The 20620-nt window shown below is 43.4% G+C and overlaps 1 protein-coding gene across 2 annotated transcripts in view; it reads right to left on the reverse strand.

The window, feature by feature from the left end:
* Positions 1-20620, reverse strand: part of si:dkey-91i10.2 (uncharacterized protein LOC555224 homolog) — a 59352-nt gene that overhangs the window by 27351 nt on the left and 11381 nt on the right. The window contains exon 1 of one of the 2 annotated variants that reach the window (XM_047600828.1): positions 16012-16163. The exons of the other annotated variant lie outside the window; for it this stretch is intronic. The gene's annotated coding sequence lies outside the window, so the exon portion shown is untranslated. Of the gene's footprint in view, positions 1-16011; positions 16164-20620 lie in introns of those variants that run through there. 2 annotated transcript variants of the gene reach the window in all.

Consider the following 20620-nt stretch of genomic DNA (forward strand, 5'->3'; position numbering starts at 1 on the left):
CAACTATTATACTACGCATTAGGTCAGTCATAAAGGAGGCCGTATTAACCCGCTGAAAAGACACATATCGCCACCTAGTGTGTAGGAGGAGGAGGACATGTTCCCATCACTTAATCGGTTTTCTCTGTTGCATGTAAACTCGGACAAGGACCACAATCAGAAAGATGAATTTCGAACTGAACTGAGACTAATGTGTTGTCCTAGTAGCTGTGGTTTGACCACCTGTCCCCACGGTCCAGCTCCAAAATAGCTTCTAGAGTCTGAACATCTAGAGCTGCGTGACAGCAACAGTAGAAACACAATTTTGCATGTTTGTTTTTGTTCTACCATTTGCATTTAACATCCTGCATAGCTGTCAGAGTACAAGGAGGAAGGAATAATAAGGGCCTTTGATTAATAGAGCTTTATGTTAATGTACTGTAAATCAAGCCAGAGTAGCACCTCACTGAAGTACTACAAAAGTGTGGGTGTGTGCGTGCGCCCGAGCGCACAGATACGCTGCACTTCCCACTCCGCATGTGGCAAAAAAAAAAAAAAAAAAAAAAAAAAAATGGCAGACTGTCGTCTACACACTGCGCGCTGGCACGCCGCCCGAGCTGAAACATGGCTCCGACACCGAAGGCCCGCTGCGATGTTTCACTTTGCACAACAGCGAGTCTTAAGACGGCATCCACCGGCAGCCCCTGAAATACAGCTTGAGTGGTTTCTCTTTTATGAGCTCCCCCAAAGCCACAATAACAACCTCCCACGACAACAATCACTTTCACTGTGAGCAAGAGAGCGGAGATTGTAAATGTGAGGAAGTCGGGTGAAAAGAGGAGGCTTCACAGGTGATGAAAGGGCTCAGAACTCATAATTAGCGTCACATGGCAAACGTACACCACTACCTAAATTGATTTTAACTGGAGAGTTTGCACCTTTAAAGTCCCCATTAAATCAAATGCAGCGTTTAAGCATTTTTATACACAATGTTTTACTACGTACCAACTTTATGCCAGTACTTGCTTCAAAAAGTAAATTTTTAGGTATTATTAGCTTTTAATTTACTCGAAAATGACTTAAATGTTGATGACACATCCTGCACTTGGGGGCTTGTACTAGTTTTGCACATAACAAAATGCTTTCTCGAATCTCTATGTCCCTCTCCCTGTTTTGTGTTTTATTTTTTTTTCTTCCCCGCTCTGGGAAAATTAAGGTTTTTCTGTTCTATTCTGTTCTACTCTAAAACATGTGTGGGCAGTGCCTGCTTCAACCATTGGAGTTAACCAAGCGGAAACGTGTAAATAAAGCCAATAAACTGAATTTCTAGAGCACTGTTTAAAGGAGATATCATGTATTTTTTGTAGTCTGCAAACCACAAAGTGTAAAGTCTCACTTTCTGCATCTCAGGTTTGGGTAAATATATATTTTCTGGATTAAAATCGAGACTTTAAATAAGCTTGATACAGAAAACATCACAGATGAAAATGAAACCATGCACATGTCATATGTATTATAAGTACACCTGTGTCATACCTCATGTTTTGCATAAGCAACCTGCCTGCCTCACGGTTTAGCGGTTTCAGCCTCTCCGTCTTTGTCAGTCTTTCGCTAATCCACTGATTTGCATCTGTATTTTTTTTTTCATCCTGTGCAAGTCGATCCACACAAAGCCCCTATCCTCCCAGTGCAGTCTGAACTCGGCGTTAGTCTATTGATTGAGAGGCTTATCTGCAGTGTCTTACATAAGCACGACCTGACCGCCATTAAAATTATAGATTAACGCGCACAAGCACGATTTGTACTGAAATCACCCGGAAAAGTAAAAATTAAACCGAAGGCAGAGATATGATTGAAACATTTCATTTTGAATTCAGAACTTGCAGGGGAGTACTCGAGAGGGAGAAATAAACACAGAAATTATCATTATACGTGACAAAATGAGATGTATTTCTTTCAAGGAGCTCTTAGATATTTTTCAGGCTAAGGGGTTAAACAACAGAGGGGTTAAATAAAGGGAATTAATAATGTAAAGACGTTCTGGTGTAATCAAAGGCAATGACTCGACAACAACTGAGACTCAACACAAACACACACAGAGGGTTGCACAGGGCCGGCCATGTAATAAGAAACTAGTATCCTAATGAAGTGAAGTGCCTCTCCATCTCCTGTCAGGGAGATAGTTAGTTAGAGCACTGAAGCATCCGTGGAAGCCGAACACTCGCCTCTACTAGATTAGTTTACTAAATGACTCAGAAAGGATGCAAATTAAGATGACGAGGAGGAAATCAGACAAACATACACAGACAGCAACTGTGGCTAATTTTTTTTTTTCAGTCACATCTTTAAGGTAATTTAAATGTGGTTTGTGACCCCCATCTCCAAGATCTACACCTCTAAATCCCACTATCGGAAGAAAAATAAAGTTAAACTACCCCGTAAGTCTGTCTCCATTGAGTTTAAAATGGGTTTAAATTCACACTTTCATTACTACGTCTGATTTCCTGAGGCCAGATTTACACAGAGGTAGAGGATGGAACCCAGTTTCCTTCCTAGCTGAGCATTTAAAGGGACACTCAAAGCTCACTTAGGTCAGCTAAATAAAATAATAGAAGATTAATCAAGAAGCGAGTGTCTTTAAACCGCTCCTCAATCCAGGTTTAAACTCAGCATCAGTACTTGTTCAACACTCGTTAACCTCAAACTATCATGTTTGCGGTTAAATGACGTTGTGGGTAATGAAAGCACAAAGATTTTGACACATGGAAGAAAAAATATCCGTGGGATGATCCACAGGGGCCCCTCCCCTCAACCCGTGGGACCCAAATGCCCCCATGAACAACATCCTGTTTCCAGACTCCACAGGACACCCTCAGAAGACCCATGTCCATTCTCTGGTGAAGGTGGCCATAATGTTATGCCTGATCAGGGTATGCAGTTAAATAGCCAATTAATGCTTTAATCAGCCCACATGCCAAAAGCTTATATAGTTTCCGATGCAACTTTTCTTCCATTTCGTTGGTTAGTGATGTAGATTAAAAAGAAAAGCTCGTAAATGAGACAAAATATCAGCTTCCTGCTGCTGAAATCCTCGGATGCTGGAGAGATTCTTCAAAGGCAACATTCCACATTTCCATTTTTCCCTCTCAGACCCATTCCCACAAGTAGTAGACCCCACACACACACACACACACACAGACACACACACACACCGCTCCCTGTTTCCCATCAGCCACTAAAATGTGGGTTAATGAGGCACCACCCGGGGGCACTGTCAGCAGCACCTACACTAGTAGTCTCATCAGAGGGAGGGTGGGGGGTGGGTGGTTGTGTGGGGGGGGACCCGGGAGTGGGCGCGGACCTGCGAGACTGGCAACATCAAAGGTGGAAGTGTGGAAGAGTGCAGTTAATTAGCCAGAATGACTGCGTTATGTGCGTGAACCACACGTCTCCGCAGAGACGAGTGGAGCCGTGCAGCAGAGACCGTTTACTACAGCGGGCGGCTGAGAGCTCGGCTCTCGGCGGATCAGAAAACGGTTATTCTGAGCCGCGGATAAAAATAAAATGACCTTATTGTTATTTTACACACATGCTGCCTGTGTGCTGAGCACGGAAGAATCTGCATCTGCCTCGCAGCACTGACACACTTTTTATTTATTTTATTTTTTTTTTTTACTATAGCAATTCAACATTCATTGGTAATGGATGGCAGGCAATCAAATATGTGAAAGTGCACATTCTTGGCAACATAAGTTGCTGTACTGTATAATTTGCTGGACCATTTGCCAGATTGCGCGGATAACAAGATTGTTGCTGTGATTAGTTGGAGTGATTTGGCATCAGCTGAGCCTAAAGGGGGGGGGGGGGGGGGGGGGGGGGGGGGGGTGTACAGTCAGGAACTGACAAGAGACCACAAGAGTTTTAATGAAATTCAGGAAATTACACCAACGAAAGACAAAAATCTGTTTGGCGACACATTCCCTGTAATGTTTAACACAACTTTAATCACGACTTTTGGTTCCTGCTAACAAATTCCCTATAAGCTGAGAGCACGTTTGCAGAGTCAGGATGGCGGCGATAGCAGCAACAACAGCAAGCTCCGTCTATACAATAGCAATATTTTTGTTCTCTGCATGTTTCACTCAACATTTGGGATGGGTTACCAAGGCAACCAGGTCCTCGAACATCCACCGGCAACCACCTGTCAGCTACAAAGCAATGGGCCTCAAGCGAGACCCTTTATATGTGGATGTAACGCTTCCTTCAAACGGAGGCCACGAGCTTGTGTGTGCAAAATACTTGGGTGTTCAAGTAGTAACATCAGCTGTAAATGGTAAGAATGCTGCTGCTAGGCAGCCGTTAGCATGCCGTTAGCATGCCGTTAGCTTGAGAAGCTAAGGAGCAGGTGACCTTAATGTAGGAAATGCAATGATTACGGTCCAGAACAAGTAATAATATAATAGTTTATTAGGTGCAGGAATGCAGAATTTGCACAGGTTGAGACAGAGCTAAGCTAGCTGTTTCCATGTGCTTTCAGTCATGATGTTAAGCTAGTCATAGCAGCTGCAAATTTACCCTGCAGTCATCAGTGACGACAAAAGAACTTTCTCATTGAATTGTACATGGTACATCTGTTCTGTTTCTTTGATGCACAACTATTAATTCTCCTTAAGTGTTTCATTTAGCATTTCACAAAGTATTTTAGCATTACAATCGGATACAAATCAACCTGAACTGTCCTTCTTCTTCTTCTTCTTCTTCTGTGGTTCCAGGTCATCTAGATCTCATTCATATTTCATGTGTTGGGAGGGGGGAAATGCTGCGGATGAATAATACAGGCGGTGGATGACCTGAGAGCAAACACTTTGCTTCTTTTTGCATGAGGTTTTCCATGAGCCGCACAGCAGATGCACACATATTCAAAGAGGACAAAAGAGGGAGTCTTTTCCGCCAAAGAGAGACGGTTCAAAGGAGCCAATTCATGCAAATGACGACCGGAGCCATGATGTGATACGAGGCCTTGTAATAAAGATAAAATGCTTTGAAAAGACTGGCGCTTTGAAGTGATACGAGGAGGGTCCGATATTCCACCGGGGAGTGTAGCTTATTGTGCTAGACCTGGTTGTTACTTCAATTTGAGTGTGGATTTATTTTATTGGATGAGGCTTTAATTTAAATGGGTTCTTGTGCAGAGTATTTGCGCACCGGTGCCTTTGAGAAATCACACGCCTTCGTATGAAGTATGAGAGTTCAATTAATTTGTTCGAAGTGAAACGCAGCCTAAACAACTATTTGTAATTAGTCATTTCAGTCATGGTGTTATATCCAAATATCTGTGCCCTATATTAGACACAATGGAGGCCTTCATGTCGGTGGCTCATGTTTAATTGATGAAGCAGCAAGCCGTGTAATTACCCAGTGATCACAGAGGAAAACAAGGCCTGATAAAAATAGGCGTAATATCAATAACTTTGAGTGTGTGTGCGCGCGTGTTTGTCACCCAATCAGCAGAGTGGCTTTCTGTCATGCCGCTGCCAGCCTCTCCCATCGACTGATGGAGGGTTATGGATCTCGCTCAGCTTGGTGGCTGCATCCATAACGATGGCTCCACAGAGCTAACCTTTAGAGCCACAGGTGAACACGGGCTCCGCACAAATCCACACACACACTCTACAGATATTGGATGAGGCCGACATCCTCCACTCTGCACTGCGGCGATCGCACTCCCACGTGACAGTTTAAAGTTTTGATGCTCAGTCGGGATGTTTCATGAGAGAGAGAGCTCCAGCTGAGTGATATACGATCGAGAAATGAAGCGCACCCATCATCGCTGCTCTTCTGCCGTCGCGTGATGAACGAACAAATGAGTCTCATCCCAGAGGAAAGTGACGGCAGAAGGGGGGAAGATAAAGACAGAATGTGATATAATGATTAATCTCTGCATTTAGCTTCGTAAGAGGCTGTGGGAGGGCAGCTGAAGCACACTTCTGGCATTTAAGTGGCACTCACTTGTCTGAGGATGAGTCTCTAATGCGGCGTTTCAAATCAAAAGAAAACATCATCCGTACAGACCTTTTCACAGATTTCTTGGGGGGGGGCGGAGCTTAGCTGGAGGCAAAACATCTCTAACACTATAACAGTGGTTAGCATACTTCAGTGGATTGTTTCGGAAAGAATGGACGAGGATAATGAATATTTTATTGAATATACTAATACACTCACTCCCTGAGACCGTGTGTTATTTTAAAAAGTTGACAGATGGCACTATATTCACCGACCCCTACACTCTCACTCACTGGATGGACGATTTGACCAAAGGACACAGAGGGGACGAAGTCTGGTCTGTCTTTATCAAGTGAAGCCTCTCCAACAAAGATATTACAAGAAGTAACTGGAATCACTGTGGAGGGTAACGTAGCAAATGCAACTTCTACTTGGTCACCTCTGAAACATATAACTTTGGAGTTAGCTAGCAGTTAGCATTAGCTTCCCTCTGTTTTGCCTCCAGCTAACACCATGACGTCACAGTGACGTGAAAGAGTCAATACTTTGTTTCTTTTCTTTAAAAATACACTTGAAGTCCACAACAGCCAACAAACAGTGCATTAAAAGTGAGATGATGTTGTTCATCCTTCCACTTTGTACATTCACCATTCATCCATCACATTCTCCCTTTAGTGCAGAAGCAATAAAGGGATACATGCACATTAAATTCCTTTGTAAATTAGGTTTTCATCAATGCAATTTAATGCATAAGGTCTGGCTTTGCACTCTAAGGTCTCCTGGATAATTCCACATTACTATATGTTTATGTGACTCACATATTTCAACTTCTTTTCTGAGAAATCAGAGGTTGTGGAACTCATGACCTTGAGCTTTTGATATGAAAGGCCATGCACACTAAATGTTTGGCGTTCCAGTGGTAAGGTCAGCCCTGAGCCGTGATAATATCGCTGCTAGGCAAATGCTGGTGTCTAGAAGCCACAGGCTAACTGATCAGATACAGGCAGCAAGCTACCGAGTGGTTACCTTAATGTGTCTTACAGGGGTAATGACAGGATGAGCTAACTGGGAATATCCACATTTTCCTCAGATATATTTTATACAAGACTAAAATATAATATCTTAATTTAAATGTCAGCAAATATGATTCATTTTGTAAACTCAGACCTCACACGTCTACAAAACTGTTTTTCCTGCTCTCACTGCATCTTTGGTTAAATAAATATCACCCACATTTAAATTTCTAGTGAACACCGACTGACCCTTTATATGTGTAATAAAAAATGCAGCTACACATGAATTATGCACTTGCATACGCACTGACACCGGCATAACATTATGACCACCTTGCTATTATTGTGTAGATCTGTGGATCATCCCACAGATACCTGATCAGTTTGGGATGAATTTTGTGCTGTTGTCCATGTTTTTTGAGTTGTTCCTAAAGCATCTGTGCATGTGTGCATCAAGGAGTGTCTTTGCTATGGGGGTGGGGGGTGTCTGGTCTGGTGTAGGTGGGTGCTACATGTCTAAGTAACATCCACATGAATGAATGCCAGGTCCAAACGTTCCCCGGGAGAACACTGAATAGTCACAAGTTGGTCAACGTTATTTACTGGTTTTAATGTTGTGGCTGATCGGTGTGCATAATGTTATGAGAGTGTATCCCTATACAGTATAAATAAATAAATAACTAAATAAATTTGAGCTCCAGAAAGCCCACGCATCAGCCCAAACAGATCGAACAGATGAAACCGCGTACGCCTCTGAAATGCTGCCGCTAATGATTCCCCAACGGCCACAAACAGTGCCTAAAAGTGCAGTAAAAACTAAAAAATAACAACTATCATTAGCTGCTATGGACTCCATAGCGATGCAATATAACAGTAGTCAGGCTGAGCGAAGGGTTCGCACACACAAACACAAACACACACACACACCTGCCCCCAGGGTGTTTTCCTGTGTCTGCTGTCATTTCTGCAGGGGATCATAATGACATCAGCTACAGTAACACCTACATAAACAAAACATCAACAGTCTGCTCGCATTCGTCACATCCATATGCTCGCACACTCCTAACGCACACTAACATGCACAGCGTCTGACCTCATTCCTGCATCCGTCTCCTGGGTGGTATAAAAAAAAAATTTAAAAAAAAAGAGAAAAGAAAAGGAGTGGATGAGAGGATATCAGGTGAAATGTAAGGAAGCAACACATGTGGAGATGAAATCAGCTGAAGAGGTGATGGAGAGTGTTAGAGGGATATCTGATGGAAGGAGGAGGAGGAGGAGGAGGGTTTTAGGCGACTGGCAAGAGGGAGAGATAAGCAGAGGTAGATATAAGTATCAGTGTCGTCCCAGGAGCGGCGTTAATAAGCAAAACGGGGGTAATAGGGGAGGAGCAGATGGCTGCGTGAGTCACTCCCATCACCGGGAATGAAGGGGGGGATGAGAGAGGGTGAAGGTGGATGGAGGAAGGAAAAATGGTGACTGAAGATGAAGAGAAGGAAAAGGTGTAAAAACAATGAGTCCGACTTCTGGAGGAAGTTTGTGTCTCTTTAACCAGCCTTAAGAAGAAATAAAGAGGCTAATTTCTCTCTCTTGCCGACGGGAAAAATGTCTTACTGATGCTTCTAAAAATGGATGAATAGACTCTGAAAGAAGTAGAAGAAAGTAGGAGGGAGAGATCCCACTGGTGACCAGAGATAACCAGTGCAGAGCATTAGCTTTCTAAAGCCTAACGATGCCGTCCTGACAAAAAAAAAAGAAAAGAAAGAAAAAGAAGATGCGGTCTGTTAATAAATATTGATTACAGCAATTAAGAAAGCGATGGAGCAGTTTACAGTCTGGTATTATGATGTTCGACTAAACAAGGGGTCAGAGCTCGTTAGAATAATGAATTCTCTACTGGTCGACCAAGAGGATATAAAAAGTCCTTCGCTCAAACGTGTATTTTAATTGCCTGAACTAAAGCGTGGAAGACGGCTTTCTAATCCACCAGGAGAAAGACTCTCGAAGCTTATTTGAAAAACCACAGAACCTGTGAGCACAGTTCCTGAAGCAGACAAATGATCGGTAAGCGACAGACATCAGCGCAATGTGGAAACTTAAAGCCGGCGTCGTACGATTTCTGAGAATACCCACAAGAGTGACAGAACGAGACCTCAGACGCTTGTTAAAATCCCTCCTGTTTAACCCAACCAGCAAAGTCTAGGTCTGTGGAAGTGCAAAGAGATGCAGTTCATCAAGTGGCTCCAAAAGGGAGTAAATCCCCATAGACCTCCATGTTAAAAAACCCAAGGTTACAGGATTATTAAACATGTTTACAACTTGGTACAAAAAAAACGATACTGGTCTCAATGGTTTATTTCACTATTAATTTATTCCCCAACTCATTTATTTATTTTTATTACGGTTTAGATTTCTGATTCTAAGCTAACAGGTAGCAGAGAGTTGGGTGGGTGGGTCCAGACTACTTTAGCCCCGCCCCCAATACAACCTCCATGTCCATATTTTGAGTATCTCAGTATGGGTGGAGTAAAGCTCATTCAACAAGGGGACCGCAGGCTCCGGCCACTTCAGAATTCAAAAATCTAATGGGCGACGTCATGATGAGTTTGTACATAGTATAAACAGTCAATGGATTAACCTGACAAGCACCTCAACGACGAGAGCCTGTGCAAATTAGCTTCCTGTCACGGAAGCAATTTGTGTAAATAATAGAAAAACACTGGGATGGATGGACTGTTGACTGAGATGCAGGAAGCTGTTTGCACAAAACGGTGAGTAAAAGGTTCTAGGTTAATGATGGGCCACACGAGACTTCACATGGATTTTAGTCTCGGTTTAGAAACAACAACATGAAGAACAGCACAAGGTGTTGACCTGGCCTCCAAATTCACTAGATCCCAAACGGATCAAGTATCTGTGGGATGATCCACTATAAAGGCCCCTCCCCTCAACCCCACTAAAGCCCCCCAACTAACAACACTGTGTTTCCAGACACCACAGGACGCCCTCAGAAGGCTCATTCTCTGAAGAGTCACAGCAGGGAAACCTACACAATATGAGGAAGGTGGTCATAATGTTATGCATGATCTGTGTCAAAACACTTCAATATTGTTGCTTCTTCAGATTGTTAAACCATACAAATGAAAAAACACAAAGTTCAACTGAAAGCTGAGACCAAACAAAACATTTAAAGCGTGTTTGTGTTACCGAGAAAATAAAATATGACGCAGTCGTATTAAAAGAAAAAAAAAACACCAGGATACTAAACCAGCAGTTTCGATATTCAGACACGTGTGTTCTTGTGGCCTCCTCCTTTCTCTCGCGGATCAATGCTGAACCCTGACCTTGCTGAGGGGGTGTCAATGTTTTCCAAAGGCCTTTCTTGTCGGCTCATTGTCGGCTTTCACCAGGACCCATCAGAGATGCATCAAGGCCCGATTATCGACCGAATGCCTGACTCCTACAGGCGCCTATATGGATCTGTGTCTACTGGAGCCCCTTTTGGATACTCACACTTTCTTTATAGAGTAAGATGGGAAGGAGAGAGTGATATATATATATATACATATAAAAACAAAACAAGGGAATGGAGGAGCATGCAGGAAAATGCACGTGTTCAGTCTTCTCCAGGAGTGAAGGACATGCTTGTAATTGGCTTAAAGTGTGTAGGGGACGAGGACGAGTAGGCGCAGGGATGGAGATAGAGATGGGGACGGGGATAAGAGAGGAAGGAATGAGAGCGATGAAAGGGTAGAGCTGGAGGGATGTAATTATTAGCAGCATGGAGAAAGACATGGGGGTGGGTGGATGGGTGTTGGGATGGGAAATGAGAAGGGATGAAGTGCCATTGATCCACTGTCTCCTCAGTTTACAGGGACCTGGCTAACAAGCAGCAACACTCATGCTAATGTGTGGGTCTGTATATGAAATTAATGTAACTGCAAATGGGTGCACGGTCCCTCAGATTTTTTAACGTTTTCTAAATGTGTTTTGCAGAAGGGAGAAGTGTTGGTTGACATGGAGTTACATGTCCCGTCACTTCTTACCTACTGCTGTTGGCTAGGCTAGTTAGCTGGTGTCGGTTCTGGTCAGTTTTTCAGTCCTAAATGTGTTTCGGATCTTGGCGTGAGGGATTATAACATCTCATCCTGTGTAATGATGAATGTTGATTCAAAAACCAAAATGGGGAACAAACACCTGCCAGAATGCCAGGGTTTAAACTCACATTCGAGCTTTCTGCACCTTGCAAATTTCCACCCACACCCAGCAGTGCCATTAGAAGAAGCAGCGTGCATAGTGCTGGACAGGAGTTGGACCTAAAGTATATTTCACACATTTTCTAGATAGAAATCATTTCTAAAGTATTAACATTTAATGTATCACAGAATGCTTTTGCAGAAACGTTGAGTAGATATTTGAAAAATACAGGTATGCATGTGAAAAGTCTAAAGTCTACTATATGTGTTCTATATTAAACTCGGTCTAGTGCTATTGATAAATATACATTTTTATTATAATTTTACATTTAATATTAAGCTATTTGAATAATACACAGGTTCAAATGTTCTTTTTTTTCTAATTTCAGAGGTGCAACCGTAGGTTGGCTGTGCCACTTACAGAACTTTAACTTTAAACATAGTTAAATGTAGTTGGGACAGTGCATCACCAAAACATTTTGTCCCCATTTATCCTAAATCCTAAATGCTAAAATATATTGGATTCATGTTACTGTGTATTTAAAGAAATTTAAATTTGTGTGGAAAATTGAAAAAAAAAAAGAAAAAAAATGTCTAATCAACCAACGATTATGCCCCATAAGGGAAGATCCCGTCTGACCAGTTCCTGATACTGGCGCCAAAATATACCTCCCTGATAATACACCTTCATCTGTGGCCTTTCCATCCAACATGCGGCTGCCTGAGCAGAGAACGGAGCCGGAGAAAAGAAATGAGGACAAACAGGGAGATTAAGACCGGCTTTTCCTCATCTCAGAGAAATGTCACATTACTCACAGTCTGTCTGTCTGCTCTGAGGGATAAGAACCCTCTCAGGTCTAGAAAATCAAACTTGACATCCTGCGCTGGTGCCGCTTTGAGAAGCACTGAAGAGAAGACAACACACCTCAACGGCAGCTACACTCCTTCTTCTTTACAGGCACGATTGGGAAAATTAGTTTCCTCAGGACCAACTGAAGGGCCATTTAATTATCATGCAGCTTGTTAACAGCAGATAGAGTCTGAAGTGCTGTATCTTTTTTTTTTTTTTTTATCAATGGCTGATGAGAATTGCTAATTACTAACCCCAGGAAGCCTTTTGGTCACCCTAACTGGTAGGTACAGAGATGATTAGCCCTGCGTGAACCTCCCAAGCCCCGAATCCAAACCTCTCTCCTCACACTCCCCCGGCATCAATATCTCTATGCAAACCCGCCTATGTCAACTCAATTTATTTTCCAATTTCCCGAAGGGTGAAAGAGTGGCTCTCACTCGCTCTCCTTGTCTGCCATCCATCACTCGACAACTCTCAGTTTTCTGCTCCTCCTCTTGTCTTGTATTCGTCTCTTTCGGCCCGAAGTTGAAATTTCTGCTGGTGTGGCATTGCCTTCCTCCTCTAATGACCCAGAAGATTTATTTAAAAAAAAAAAAACTAATTAAATTGCATCTCGTCTGTAATCACAATCACTCGCACACGCTCCAAGACCCTGAAAGCACCACCTCACATGATCTAAAACTAAATGGTGCTTCCTGTCAATCTACGGATCCACGCTGCAGCCTGGAGCGACGCCGAGCGGGTTTGACAAAACCAGAGGACGAAGAAGAATAACTATGGCTGACAACTAAACCGGTGGGGATGACAAAATGACTGGGGAGACCCAGAAAACACGGGGTGTGTCATCCACAGGAAGTGGAAGGTGAGATTTTAACTGTCAGTTTTAATATCTGTCTGCAGCTGTATGCTACCTAACGCGCTAATGTCACGTGACGGCACCTTCAGCTGCTCGGTATCTGTGCACATTTGTTTCTTACAACTGGTTCTTGTGAAAGTACTGCTGCAGTTGTCCACATTATACATCCTATATATGTGAGAGAGGCGGGAGAATTAAGAGCGGGTCAAATTTCTGATTTAAATCAGTATTTACTTCAAATATCAAATATTGATTTATTGGTTTCAAAAAAAGAAATGTGTGCCATTTCCTGCATCCTCCTGTGAGAAAACAGCCTCATGAGGCCGGTCCTTCTCCATGGCTCGTATCATGATGCCGTACGAGATTAGTCCACACGATCCAAAACACGGCAGAAGCTACAACTGATGATGTACAGGTATGACAACAGATTAGAAACCATATGCAAGATGGTTTCTAATCTATATGCAAAGTGTCAACTAGAATAACAATGTCGCCATTATTTGTGCGTTAATCTTTTTTGTAACGAAGCAAAATTGTTTCTATACTGAAATATCTCTCAATGAAACCAATCAGGGCCCTCATACACAACAAGGCCCAGACTGGATTTCTGGATGAAATCAAACTGAAAGGTCTGATCCCAGAAGTGGAGTCTGATCCCAGAATTAGCACCTTCTAGCTTGTAGCTTCGCTCATTTCAGTCTCAGTTTCAGTCTCACTTGAAAATCCCAGCGTAGCGAAAATAGCTGAGGAAGAAAATGGAACGTGTAGGAGGTGAAGAGACAGATATCACAGTTAATAATGGGTGCACATGTTCCACTCTTTTTTTATCAGGCTGTAGCTGACATTAAATAAAAAACACTCTGCTTAACAGTTTCGGCAATGTTCTGTTGTCGTCTCTTCCTTATTTCTCTAGCGCCCCCCTAAATCTTACGTATCCAAATACGGTACTGAGCAGTAACCTGCAGGTCCGATAGATGAAGCCCATGCAGATGTGCAAAAAAACTGCAGTTCATCAAGTGGCCACTAGAGGCTCCAAAGGGAGTAAATCCCCATAGACCCCCATGTTAAAAAGCCCAACTTTACAGCATTATTAAACATGTTTACAGCCTGGTACAAAAAACATTTTTATTTTCCAACTCATTCATTTATTTTTTCATTACGGTTTAGATTTCTGCATAGTTAAGGGCGTTCCCGCTTAGAGTGACAGGCGCTAGCCTGAGCTAACAGGTAGCTGAGAGTGGGAGGGTCTTAACGTCTGACACGAGTATCCACGTGTGGGCGGAGTAAAGCTCATCCAACATTAGGACAGCAGGCTCCGCCCACTTTGGGTTCATAATCCAATGAGTGACATCACGATGGGTTTGTCTATAGTAAACAAAGTCAATGGGCCAACGTAGCACCATCATCATCAAACCACAGAATGAATGAAACCAGTGATGGAGGATTTAGAGGATTTAGTAAAAAAAAAAAAACAATTACACAAAAGTGCCCCTACAGGTTCTGATCATGTTTGTGAATGAATGCTATTTTTATCGCTATCAAATCTGCACCGTGCATTAAGCTGCAGTCGTGGGCGGTTGAGTAAACAAGTTATTTAAAAAGTCAAGTCAAGAGGACAATGTGTGCGTGTGAGGAAGGGAGTGAGGGAGGGAGTGCAAGAGAAAGGGTGTGTGTCGGTGTTCAAAGTGTGTGTTAGATAACCAGGGTAGAACAATCGTGTAAGTCCTGCTGGAATAGCTCATTCCATCACATGAAACAGCCACATACTGCAACACGCTCTTTAATGTCCCCCGCCCGATAGATTAGAGTAAAAACACGCCACAAATATAAATGTATCTGAATGCTCACACAACAGAAAAGTGGCCAAAAACATGACAAAATATCAAAGAAGTTTCCTTCGTTTAAGAATATAAGTGTAAAGACGACTGCAACAAATAAGCAAAAAAAGCAATGAGTTTTATCCTGTATAAATAACAATAAAACACACATTTTATTTGCCATATAACACCAAAACACTCCATGTGTCTCTAGTTCACACACGAGGACACAAAGACAGCCAGTTGATATCAACACTACTCTATCAACAGCACACAAACACGGGAGGACCGACTGCTGCAGAGGAGCAGACTATCGACCAAGCAGGAATTTATCAGCCACGTTAATTAATCTTGCGGGAGGCCGGCAGTGAATCTCCCTCACGCTGTCTGTGAGGATCTCTAAGAGCGCCTCGGAGGGAGAAATGGGGCGAGACCACAGGATATATCGAGGATACAGTACTTCCTGCGCCGAACGCCCCCCGGCGCACAAACCGCACACGGGCAGACCGCACAAACCGCACACGGAGACGCACACAAGATTTTAAAGGGTCAGCCAGGCATGAGGGGCAGAACGGGCTCCTCACGTTCCCCAGTCGCCCTTGCAGATCATGTAACGCTCGCAGAGCATCCGCACCGGGTCGTGTTTGTGCTTCTCCTCTAGGAAAGACTTTTGAGCTGCATCTTTAATTCAACAGAGCACACAAAGAGGAGGCTTTGAAATGGGAGCGAACATGCAGCCGGGGTGATTTGAATGAGCAGAGAGGCAGGTTGTAAAATTTAGCTCCGCGCAATCAAAAGAGCCTAAAAAAACAGCTATCTGTGTCCATGCAAAGCGTCGCGTTACACCTGCTGTCATCCCCCGACTTCCCTCCATACAAGGCTGCATGAATTATTGAGCGACCCCCGCTTTGTCAACTACTACACCTCCGACCAGGCAGGATTCACGGTCAGTCAACCTGCTTTTACCATCCTGAAAATGACAAGATCCCCGTTTGCAATAGATCCTTTTCCATGCTCAGACTGTGGGGAATTTGAGTACAATGTTATATGAAGAAAACTATGGAGGAAAAAAAAAAGGGAAGATTCGATGCACTCACAAAAGCAGAGCACATGCTTCCTCTTTTTCTTTTATCTCTAGTTTTTTCCCACCGGCAACAACTGTCTCCACTCTGCACCCTTTCCTTCACAGAGGCAACAAAAAGAAAGATGCTTGCAAACTCTACAACACACACAATATACTCTCTCTATATATAGATATATACGAAAGCCAAGCAATTCCCGAGGAATGTTTACTCACCTTTGTGATGAGCAACTAAGTGTGTGTTCTTTGGTCGGAGAGATCGGCGGCGGCAGCGGCGCAGCAGGCAGCCTCTCCTCTCCTCTCCTCTCCTCTCCACTCCTCTCCGTCTCGCTCCCACTGCGAGCTGGAGTAGAGTGCGTGTGCGAGCGTGAGCCCTCTCACTGGCTATTGTTACAGGGACGGGAGCCAAACTGAGCATGCTCCGACATGAACAGCCCTCATCCGTCGGCATGGAAACCGGGAAGCGGCTGGCTCACTCAAGTTATGAGGAGCTGTTTTTTTTCCCCCCTCCATCCACACACACAGACACAGAGCAAAGTGCAGACAGGTGCTGCTGCTGCTGCTGCTGCTGCTTCTGTCGTCCTCCTGGCCACAATAAAATAAATCCTCAACTCTCCGTCGCGTCGTTCACTTCAGTCAGAGCGTAGCAAGCGACAGCTGCTCTGTCAGCCAATGACCTGGATCACATGCAGAAGTTCACACAGTGTCCTGGATAAAAGTAATCCACAACAGCCTGGAGTCCTCAGCGCAGCGCACATGACATTTAACCTGCTAAAAAAAAAAAAAAAAGCCCTAAATGTTCTTAATATTAAGAAGCGGCTAGTGCTGCTTTCCTGCACTCGCATGATGCATCATCTCACCAGGAATGTACCACAACCCACAACACAACTTGCCCGATCAGTCCTTTATCATATAGAAGATTTCCAGTTTAAATGATCTAATCTGATTCTTCAGGATGGTTTACACCGGTTCAAATTCAATATGTTATTTAGATTTATTTAAACTTATATTGTTTTTACACTTTACATTAAAATTAATCGACTATGGATACACGAGTAAAACGATAGTATAAAACTTGCAAAAACAAAACTACAACAACAACAGATCTCCTCAGACCCTACGCAGTATCCTACACAGTTCTGAGCATTTATACTTGTGATTAGGGGTGGGAAAAAAATATCGATATGGTGATATATATCGCGATATTTTTACTTCTGATATAATATCGATTTTAAAAGAAAAAGAAAAAGTTATGTTCCACACCTCCACCACCACTTTTTGCAAGTGCAACAAAATGGAAATAGATCATTTGGATTAATGAAGTTTTTTGACTCAACTCCTCCAATGAATTATCCCTGTCATCTGATGTACATATATATATATATACAACGTGTATTTCAAGCTGCATTTAAAATATCTCAGTGAACTATGTAGAATATTGCAATATATCGCAATAATGTATCGTATCGTGACGCAAGTATCGTGATACGTATCGTATCGTATTGTATTGAGTCCTTTCCAAAACCCCTATTTGTGAGTCGGAGTTCAATAATCATGACACTAAACCGATAGCTGCCAGCAAGTCAGTTGTCTTCCAGTGATCTTCCAAAAATTTTGACAACAGTTACTTTTTCTAAACAGAAGAGGGAGAAGATGCTTCTGCAGACGGTGTGCAGGAGGATGAAGGAGGGAGGTTATTTGGACGAATCAGAGTGTGCAGAACCTACGACTTAGATCCAGTGAAGAACCATGAGACGTGCTTAAGTTATTTGAGCAGCTACATTCAGGTTTGTCCAAGTAACAAAGCCCACTAGCAGCTGAAAGGAAGCATAAAGTTCCATTATTATGTTTTTCAGTTATAAATTAGCAGAAGGAGTGGGTTGGGGGCCGATCGATGGGGAAACAAAACATCTGATTATGTCTGTTATTTGTTTCCGGGTTCAGACCAAGCAATTTCCCTTGTGTATGAATAAAGTCTAAGTCTGCTGAGAGGTTATTAATGTAACCATGATGACAGAGGTCCTCTAACTTAAACAAAAGTAGTAATTTCTGAAATCATAATGATCCTCACCAATGGGCTGAGCATAGAGTTCTGCTTTACACGGATTAATGTTATTTACCCCAGGACTACATGATTTGCAGCTAAACAAAATGCCAATTAATGCGATACCTACAAATCTATTTCTGCATCACCACACAGCCCTCTTTCGTGGATTTAATATGAACTCTGCATCTCTCCCCGTGAAATCCCATGTTTGTCATTAATATGCGTATTAATTTATAAAACCTAATCAGATCATCTGCTCTGCTGGAGGAACATGTGTCGCAGGAATCAACAATTTTTAACGCACCGAGCATCCTGCATAAATATTGCAAAATCATTTCACAGAGGAAAGCCGAGGCTCTCTACGGCGTATGCAGAGAGACTCCAGGGGCATCCCACAAGGCTGACTTCAGTCACGAAAGATTTTCTTCTGAAAACGAGTAAAAACCATTGCATTAACTTAAACGCTGCTCGTTTTAGGATATTTAGATGCGTATCACCAAGTGTTTAATATCATTTATTACATTTAAGCATCCCAGAACTTAAAAATGGCACCTCCTTCGTCTCTACTCCACTATCAACCACAAAAAACCAAATCAAGTGTCAAGGCGAGAGGAGGGAGACGTCGCTCAGATGTTGGTGAAACCATTATCACCGGTCAATGCAGACACTGCACTCACCGCAGGAGGGGTGTGTTCGCTAAGCGCCTGCTGCTCTGCACTTCAAGGCTGCTTGTCATCAACGGAAACCCACTAAAAGATTCGAATAATCAATAGGCTGCCTACGGGGAGAATTAATCATGGACCGGAGGTTTATGTTGAAGAGCATGAATAAAAAAAAAGGCGCAGCGCTGCCAAAGTGGCCGTGCTGAAATCCACTTTTCCATTTAATAATGAGCAATAAAAATAAAAAAAAACTCCACAGGGTCAAGCACTACAGGTGAGGTTCACATTACAAACAGACAGGTGCTATAAGCTGCAGAGGAGCTGCTACATCCAGCTTATTGTTCTTTCTGCTTCTACCAGACGTGAATATCACCCATCGCTCCTCACTCCGCCCGATGAGAACGTGCAACACTCACTTTTCCTTCAGCTCAGTTTTGGCCTTCACCAACTCAAATATACTTTCTCTTACAGCCGCTCTCGTCCTTTACGCGTCTGCTGTTTGGTGCCTGGCAGGAAGTTTACAGAGGGTTTGTTAGCGCAACAACGAGCTAAAAGAGGCTACAGAGCCTGATGGTAAAAAAGTATAATTATATGTAGATGCACAGATCAGGAGAAGTAAATAACTTTGATGATCTTGTGATAATTCAACGTTCTACTGGGAAACCTCTGGACCTGGCATTCGTGTGGACGTTAGTTGGACATGTAGCACCAACCCAGACCATAACAGTGACACTGTTAGCAGGATGCAGCCTGACACAGGAAAAAAACAGTATAGGACAAGACCTGGCCTCCAAATTCACTAGATTCCAAACTGATCAAGTGTCTGTGGGATGATCCACTATAGAGGCCCCTCCCCTCAAGCCATAGGACCCAAAGACCCCCCACCGACAGTATCCTATTACCAGACACCACAGGACACCCTCAGACCACAAGGGAGACCCACACAGTATTATTAAGGTGGTTATAATGTTATGCCTGATCGGCGTAAGTTACAGGTGCTGCTTTCATGCGTTTTGGCTTTTTGTCTGTATTGTCAGTTCCAGTTTGAAAGAAGACTTCTCATAAAAGCCACCGAGAAGTTTTGAGTGCACGTCTGTGCGACCATTATTAGACCTGGGTCTAGGTGGTACCGACACAGCGGCTCGAGATGCACTGCCCTGCTCCTCGCCCGGTGACACGCTCTTAGATAATTTATGAGGGCTCCACCGTCGGCTCAATAATTCATAAGGCCCCTCTCTCTGCCCGAGAGAGTCCGAGTCACAGACGAGGCTTTTACCAGGAGAGAATAAGGAGGAGGGAGCGAGACGTTTGTGGGGTGAAAACTCAATAGGAACTTGCCACACCATTACTTTTTGAGGGCTGCTAAATTTAGCTCTGCCTCCGCGACTCCGGGGGAGGAGCGGCATGAGAGCGGGCCCAGCTTTTAGTGTTGTGCAAGTAACCCTGGACGCCCAGAAGCATGTGGCGTCCTCCTGTTGAAAAAGTGGTCTCCCCTGAACCAGAGAGCAGAGGAAGAAGTCATCTGTCCATATCATAACACACAAACACGGACGAACCCTAATAGAGTGTACACACAAACAGTGTCCATACAAAACGTAGAGCTCACTGCTGCACAATGGTCGTCACTGTTGGCTCTCCTGGGGAGGGATAACGCATTGTTGCTGACCCTCTTGGCAAGATGGAGCTGTTTACATTTCCAGGGAGGGGGGGTGTGCATTAATACAGGATGTCGTTAAAACGTCCTCTGCCGGTTTATCCGGAGCTTGATTGCCGGGCAACCCACAACGGCATTGTGGGGCACAGTGTGTTCCTTTGATGCCTGACAATCAGCGGAGCGATGGGTGACCGGGTGGAGGCTGATGAAGGTCACAATGCACAATGGAACACAGTGACACACAAACCGCAGAAGTAGCCACAGGCTCGACACACTGAACTATATTTACACTATTAACTGGGTCTTTTTTGTCCGTTTACATAAAGGTTAACCAGAGCAGGTCCGGTCAAACACAATGACAGTGGCCCTCTGCACTGTTCAGGCATTATTTCTTTTTTTACCGCATGTGGTTTGAATTATGAACACTAACACCAATGAAATAATGTCGCCAGTGTTGAAAGA

This window comes from Mugil cephalus, chromosome 12 (genome assembly GCF_022458985.1).
Source record: "Mugil cephalus isolate CIBA_MC_2020 chromosome 12, CIBA_Mcephalus_1.1, whole genome shotgun sequence".
Lineage (NCBI taxonomy): Eukaryota > Metazoa > Chordata > Actinopteri > Mugiliformes > Mugilidae > Mugil > Mugil cephalus.